This window comes from Pteropus alecto, unplaced genomic scaffold, assembly GCF_000325575.1.
Source record: "Pteropus alecto unplaced genomic scaffold, ASM32557v1 scaffold81, whole genome shotgun sequence".
Classification (NCBI taxonomy): domain Eukaryota; kingdom Metazoa; phylum Chordata; class Mammalia; order Chiroptera; family Pteropodidae; genus Pteropus; species Pteropus alecto.
Window position 1 is genome coordinate 19,889,768 of NW_006433378.1, and position 8,045 is coordinate 19,897,812.

The window sequence follows — 8,045 nt, forward strand, 5'->3', positions numbered from 1 at the left end:
TGGAATCATATGAACAATGAATACCCAGGTGAAAAAATAACATTTCAGTGTGATAATATTTGCATTTTACCTCCTTCATGAAACCCCCAAATACAGCCACTGAAGGAACAGTTTCTTAATTCCTTTAGTTATATTGTTTTGATATTCAAAGTTACTATGGAGAGTTACCAAACTATCTTCTATTTGTCCTCTCATTTAGCTTATCATCGTTAAGCAAGACATGTTTTATCCAGCATGTAATTACTAGATTCTTTCTCCACGTGAGGCAGAGAATTCTTTGGCAAACACTTAGGCTATGACTGAAAATAATTGCTAAAAACTGATATATCTCGGGTGAGTTGACTACCAATGAAATACATTTGCAAAAGCTTGAATTTTAATAGTGTACTAACCTTTGCCAACTCAGTTGGGAGTGAGAAATGAGACACCTTAGAGAGTGATTCATTTCACTCCCTGCTGAGCTTCTCTGTTGCTCATCCTTTTAGACAGACAAAGCAACATAAAACTCACCTGTGTATTAAGTAGTTAAAATTATCCTTATCACTATTAAAAAATCAGTGGCATATAGAAAATCTGGGAATTAGAGATGTCTTTTTTTTTTTTTACTTATTATCATATCCAGCTTCTGCCTTAAAGCATCTTTTAGAAATTAGAAACCAAGAAGCTATTTATGTAACTTGATCTTTTCTGTTTCAAAGATGATTATTTTTTCTAATCTTTTATAGTTTTTGATACTATAATATAGTATCTGGCACCAAGGGAATAGTCTGCCCATCGTTTTGCTTACAAATTTCTACCAAATGTATTGCTCGTGTCTCCAAATCCTTCTCATACCTCAAAGACAAAATCAAATTCCTCATATCTGACAGGTGTTTATCTCACCTAAGCTTTAACTCTTCTGCCATAAGGATCTTAGCATTTTATAAGCTCTTCATTTGGATGAACTCCCACAAGCATCGTGGAGGAATTGGAAGGGATGTCTTTTGACATGGGTCATGCAGATTAAGATTTTAGTTGTTTGAACTTGCAGAGAAGTCACATGTGTAGCAAGAGGTGAGTACACAGGACTTCCTCAGGAATAATAGCAGAGCTTAATTTTCTTTGACCTGGCATCTGGCACACAGTGAGTGCTCCAAATTATTTACAAAATGAAGGAATATATCAAATCATTTTTGTTTTTACATCCCTTCAAATAAACATGTGCCCGTAAATCGTTTTATCTTTTAAAAGTTACCTTTAATCCAACATAAATATTTCTTTCATAATTAAATACAACTCTGAGGTTAATCATAACTTGTTCAGTGTTTGAAGTGACCCTAGGTATCGGTCCCCAATTCCCATCCCAAGCAAAGTCACATTTGGGGCCTTGACCAATTATTTTTTCTCTTTCCAATTGCTTCATTGTAACCTATTCTAATGCTTCTGTTTCCTCAGCCTTGTAAACGTGATCAACCTTCTTCAACCCCCAAATTGTAAATAGTGTCATTTCTTCCATGATTAGATAGCTCTTTTCATTTTTAAAGATAAAGCTTTCTCTAAAGATCTGTGTGATCAATTTGTCAACTATCTCCCTTCTTATAATCTTCAATAACCATATGATTTCTCTTCGGTTTAACAGTCTTCTGAAATTTCACTGATATTGTTAGCACTGGCTCTATGCTGCTAAATACAATGGACATTTTCAGGGCAATCTTAGTTTATTTTTAGTTCATTCATTTAATTCATCAGTTAGTAGATTTGTTTAGCTCACTGCAAATTTATCGTTTCTTTGTCTAAAAAGTATAAAAAACTGACTAGTTCATCATTTCAGGGAATATGATCATTTACAATCTTGTGTCAATTTTAGTATTTAGCCATAAGAACTCAAGAAGGGTAGAGGGGGTAATTTTCATCCTTCCAGACAACATATTTTGTCCATATGGGGAGACACATCCCCCTCATGGCTTAAAATACTATCCATTTGCTATGACATTCAAATGTATATTTCTAATACACAACTCTTTTGTTAAAATTTTAGAGAAAGATATGTAGTTATTTACTAGCTCTTTTCATTCGGAGTTTTCATAAGGGTGTCAAGCCTTTATGTCAATGAAATTGAACTTTTGCTCTTCCCTAGGGAGAAAAAACAATTTTTTTTTCACACATCGGCATTAGTAGCATTTCCACCTATCTAGTTAACTCAGAAACCTTGTAATTCTCCTAATATACAGTCCTTTCTAAATACGGTCATTCCATCTTCCAAATTTAGCATAAATCTATCCAGTTCTCCTAATGTCTTCCCTCTAGTCTCGGGTTTCTCAACCTTGTCATCATTGACATTTTGGACAAAATAATTCTTTGCTGTGGGGATATCCTGTGCATTGTAAGATATTTAGCAGTATCCCTGGACTCTATCCACTAGATGCAATAGTGCGTAACACACACACACACACACACACACACACACACACACACACACACACACACAAAATTATGGCAATTAAAAACGTCTCCTAAAATTACACCCCAGTTTCAAAATTAGTCTCCTTCAATCTTTACTCGCTCTCTATCCCTGACTGATCGATCTTAAAACAAAAAGCTGGTCATACCACTCCCCTGATCAAAACCTTCCATTGTGTTCTGATACATTTACCTGATTTTCTAAATCCTTTACCTGATTTGTGTGATGGTGGCCCTGCCCAAGTCTCTAACACCATCTTCACACCGTACTTTCCCTCTCTCGCACACTGCCTCTGCTCCACGATTAAGATGTCTCGATCTTTTTCCTACCAGAAGGACATGCTATTTTCTCTGCCCTGAATGTTTTTTCCTTCATCTGGATAATTAAGATAATTAAGCCTTTCCTCACTTTCTAACCACCATATTCCAGGATAAATTGGTTCCTCTGTTCTGATATCTATTATCCCTGTCCTTAATTCTGCCATTTTTTGTAATCTCTTTATTTTTTAGACTGTCCTTTAGACTAGAATAGTGAAACTTAAATGAGAGTTTGTTATCATCTGCCATGAGATGAATAGTGTATGTCAACAATGCATTTCTGCCTTCATTAAGAAGTACTGCATGATTAAAAACATCAGCTTAACCAATTTGTAGGTTTAGAACATTGTTGTTTTACCTTGGTCTATGACCCATCCATTGAGTGGCACATCTCTGACTATAATCTCTGAGGTGGTGAGGGGAAGCAATAAATATTTTCTTTCTTGTTCAACATTGAATTCTCAGCTCAAGAATGGTCAAAGTTACATAGTTTTGCTCAATAAATATTTAATGGACAAATTAGGAAATTGATGGTTTATAGTCACCTAAATATCTTCTATCTTATCCTTTCTCTAAACATCCTATCTTTTGTTTGATGCACATATCCTGTGGGTGTTTTAAGAAAACAGTAAACCCAGCAGAGGCTCAACTGCCCTTACAAGCAGTTTCCTAGCCCAGACCTTCTTTCGTTCATTTGCACACTATCTTAGTTATAGTATATCATCTACGCAATTCCAAAAACAGGATTCCTGGGAGATATCTATGACCTCCCTCTTCCTCGCTTCCCACAAGTGATCGGGGATCAGCATATTTTGGTATTTTTTTTTCCTCCCAAACACGTTATAATCCTTTGCTTTCCTATCTTGTTGTAACTCAGCTATTTTGCCTCTGTTATTGAAGGTCATCCTCAGTGTGCCCCCAAGAATCCAGTCTTGCCTATGTCAATTCTATATCCTATGCATTTATCAGAATGTTTTTCTAAAAGTCTATGTTGGCCTTTTCAAACTCAAACTTAATTTTTTAATTATTTTATGCAAGCTATCTTATGATCTGACCTCTGATTATTTCACACTTGGTGTCTCTGTACCTTAATTTTATCTTCAAAAGATATCAGATTGCTTTAGCTCACCTTAAGACTGAAGGCAGCGAAGGAGTTAGTCAGGCAAAGGGGTCTTATTTCAAGTTCAGCATTGGCAATTAATATTAGAAGAGAAAGATGAGACTGGAGACAGACAAGAGCTTGATGACAAGGAGCTCTATAAGTCAAAGGACCAAAAAGCTCTGAAAATCAAAAACTTTTTCTTAGAACTAATTTAGTGGCAAAAGATCACACGATCTGTTCTATTTAGCTGGAATCACATGGCTCAAGCTAATGAAAACTATGCATATTCTTTTTTCTTCTTTTTAGTGTGGATATCTTTATATTTTGCCTGAGAAATAAGTCGGCATGATTGGCTATGGGGTGTTGTCCTAGATACTACCTGGGGTATTATATAATATACAGTTTATTCATTCTATTATCTTCCTAAAATTTGAAACACTCTGAATTCCAAAACATATCTGTCCCATTGACTTAGACAAGAGAATGTGGATCTATAGCAATGAGAAGTCACTAATAGGTTATAAATACGGATATACTTGAATCAGATTTACCTCCTACAAAGAAGACTCTTTCTGCACTGTGAAGATGCATTGGAGAGTCATACAGAAGTAAGAGTGGGCCCCAGAATTCAGACCCTGGCAGTATCATTCAATATCCTATATTTTTAATCACAGCACTTGGCTGCATCTCATAAAAATGGTCATTAAAGCTCTGCAACATGTGTTGATGAGATGAGAAGAGGGTCTAGGATGTCACCTTAAAAAAAAACCTTACATTAAAGAAATTGTCAAAGTAGGAATTGTCCATAAAAGACTGAAAAAGAATAGCCAGTGAAGTTAAAAGAAAATTGGATATGTAGCAAATTTAAAATGTATTAAAATTGAAGGAACATAACCCAAACTATCCAGTGTTGGAGAGAGGTCAACTTAGATGATCCTCCTGGATTTTAAGCATCTCACTCTTAGAGACTCTCTCTCTCTCTCTCTCTCTCTCTCTCCTATCAATATTGTTTTGCTTTATTTTGTTTTGATTTTAAAATGGCCACAGTTTGAATAGTGTTGGGTACAGAGTCGGTGCTAAATAAAAGCTTGTTAAATTGAACCATCTTGTCTGACTTTTTCAATATATTAACATGGAATTCAAAAGCTAGAGAAATTCATTTCAAGTCACTACAGCAAGCATGCATTGAGGCACGAGGCACTGCTATGGGTGTAAGGATAAGGAGGAGACTATGAAATGGCCCTATCCAAAGGAGGCATGCCTTCATCTGTCTCTGGAAAATGAATAGAAATATGTTAAGAGAAGATAAGTGACTTTAGAGTAGAGTGTGTTATAGGCAATTAAATCCAATCACTTTTGCCCTTCTTTAAGATCCCTCAGCTACTATATAGAGCTGAATAAAATTGTACGCCCTTTGCATTTACATAGTGTGAATTATTTTGAATTCTGTTTATGTTTTACATAAGAAATAGTAATTCTCTGATTAGAAGTCATTTCAGACTACAGGATTTTCCTGCTTATACAAATGTGCTATCTTTTTTCTGGTTTTAGATTGCTTCTTACAAAATCAACAACCAAAGCTATCTAAATAGTAATTTTCAATATAAAAATAAAATGCAACCACAGCAAGCCAATAACTCTAAAAAAAATCAAAGAAAACATTAAAGTGTTCAAATTCCATAAAAGCTTAGTTTATTAAATAGCAACATGTCTATCACATTGCAGAAGAATAAAAACATATGAAGTAACCTCATAATTTCTCATCTATAACTTCTTGTAATATCTGATATATAAAACTCTAAGGTAATTTCCCAACTTTGACTAGTCTATAATTGTATTATGATGATAGAAAATGTATCTCTGAGAGAATCTAAGTAGTTGGTAGTCAATTCCTGAAGCCAGGGGTTGTAGCCAGTAAATATAACAGAAAGCAGCATTTCGTGTAGGAATGTGACAAAGCATTAAGCTGATTTAGAGGACTTGTAGGCTAGTCAGTAGTAAGCTAACAGGATGTCCCTAGTAGAGAAGTAGTTTGCATGGCAGAAGCTAGGATGATAATTTAGGTTTTGGAAATCACAGGATCCACAATTTAAAGATTGGAAGCCATTAAATTCATAGTCTCTAGAAAAAGGATGATTTGTGGCTGCTTGTCAGCTTACAGCAGCTCTCTTGAGAATCCCTACGGAGAGATCTATCTGAGTGGAAACTAGGACAGCAGAGGTCAGAGGATAGACAAAGTAGCTGGTTTAAGAGGAGCCACAGGATAAGACTGGGTTGACCAGAAATCACCCAACAAAGCAGGGAGAGAAGATCCTAGCCTAGCACCTGTAACATGTCTTCACTACATTTAATTCATTTGTTATCAGTGTCAAAGAGTGTCTGATTTTTCTCCACTGGCCAAGAGGGCTTATACTCTCTGCCTGTGAATGAGATGTTTTGGACAACCAACTTTAATGTCCCCTACACTACAATTTGCATAAGAACATCTCCTTACTCTGTTGTCTAATTTCAAGCAAATAGGTTAATACCTTTGTCAATATGCTTACTTGTATTTTATAGCTAAAAGCCAGTTTACAGTTCTGCCTTGGACCTAAGATTAATGTTGCATACTCAAAACAGTTGGTCATCATTGCCAGTTTAATTTGTGACTCACCGGGTCATGTACAAAAAGTTGAGATGAAGCTCTTTTCCTTTCTCCCTGCAGTATTGTATTTTATTGCGATTCTTTTCTCAGACATCCCTAATGTGGCTCGGCATATTATAAAGCATGTACTTATGTTCAGTAACAACCAATGTGTGTGATATAAATGGTGCATAAAAGACAAAGATATCATGGCATGATCCTGATGCTCCATAAGAATCAAATGAGTTTTAAAGGAAAAATAATTCTGCTTGGCTCTCTTTACCAGCTGGATGAATATGGAATGCTTCATATAAGTGGACTCCAATTATATTAGCTAAGAAGATGGAAATTTCAGCCCAAATACTTTTAAAAAGTAATCTGCTATCAAATTTATAGTGTGTAAAATTTAATGGCCCCTTAGGGCCTGTGCTTATAAGCAGTAAAGCAAATACCAAATTATTTTCTTCAAGTCCATTGAAAATTGCTGAACAAATAAAAAGTTCCAAAGCAATGTCACAGACAGGCACATTTCCATATTATGTGAGGGTGGGCATAACATCTAAAGAGTTTCAATTAACCTAAATATAGAAATGTAGTGGCTTGAAATACAGACAGACACTGTTGAACACCAGAAGTTAAAGGCAGAGAGATAAGACTGCTCAGAAGGATTACAGTATAAAATAAATATTTAAAAAATGATGATGATGATGATGATGATGGTAGATAGATGATAGATTGATAGATGATAGATAAACATATTAGATAAATAAATGATAGAAATAAAAGGCATAATAAAGAAATTCTAAATTAGGTTAGACATAGGATAAAAAATATTATAAAAGAAGTAAATTAAAACACATTTATTTACATATTCATGATGTTTGGGAGAGAATAGAGTATACTAATTGTGTACTTTAGTGGATATTTAAAATGTTTAGAAATTGAGAGGATATTTATTTTAAAGTATATAAAAGAATATGATGCTTATGGCTCATGTAAGCAGAGTTAGGTGAAGGAACCCATGTGCTTTTTTTTTTAAGACATAAGTTATATACATGTGTAGTCTAACAATAGTTAACATTTACAGAGTACCTTCTGTACTCAAAAACTCTGAGTTAGTTCACATATCTTATCATTTGATATAAATGATCTTGTGATATAAATATGTTTCTTTTACATTAAAGGTCATTGAATTTTGGAGAGGTTCCGCAATGCGTACAAGACAAATAGCCAAAGAGTGTGTTAGAACTGGAGATTCAAATATGTGTAGTGTTTCTTCAGGAGTTACATGCTTAGGCAATTTAAATGGGTTTGCTCCTATGTCGGAGAGATAAATGTGCAAGTTCAAAAAAAAAAAAAAAAAGGCTTGTCTACGGCTGTGCTACCCTGAACAAGCCCGATCCTATCTGATCTCAGGAGCTAAGCAGGGTTGGGCCTAGTTAGTACTTGGATGGGAGACCACCTGGGAAGACTAGATGCTGTAGGCATAAAAAATAAAAAATAAAGGATTGTAAGGTGACAAGGTCTGTAATCTGTGAGGTCAACCAAGGGTTGTCTCGCCTA

At 35.0% G+C, this 8,045-nt stretch overlaps 1 pseudogene; it reads left to right on the plus strand.

The window, feature by feature from the left end:
• The first annotated feature begins 7,850 nt into the window (after positions 1-7,850).
• On the plus strand, positions 7,851-7,969 carry LOC112476947 (annotated as a pseudogene).
• Positions 7,970-8,045: the final 76 nt, after the last annotated feature.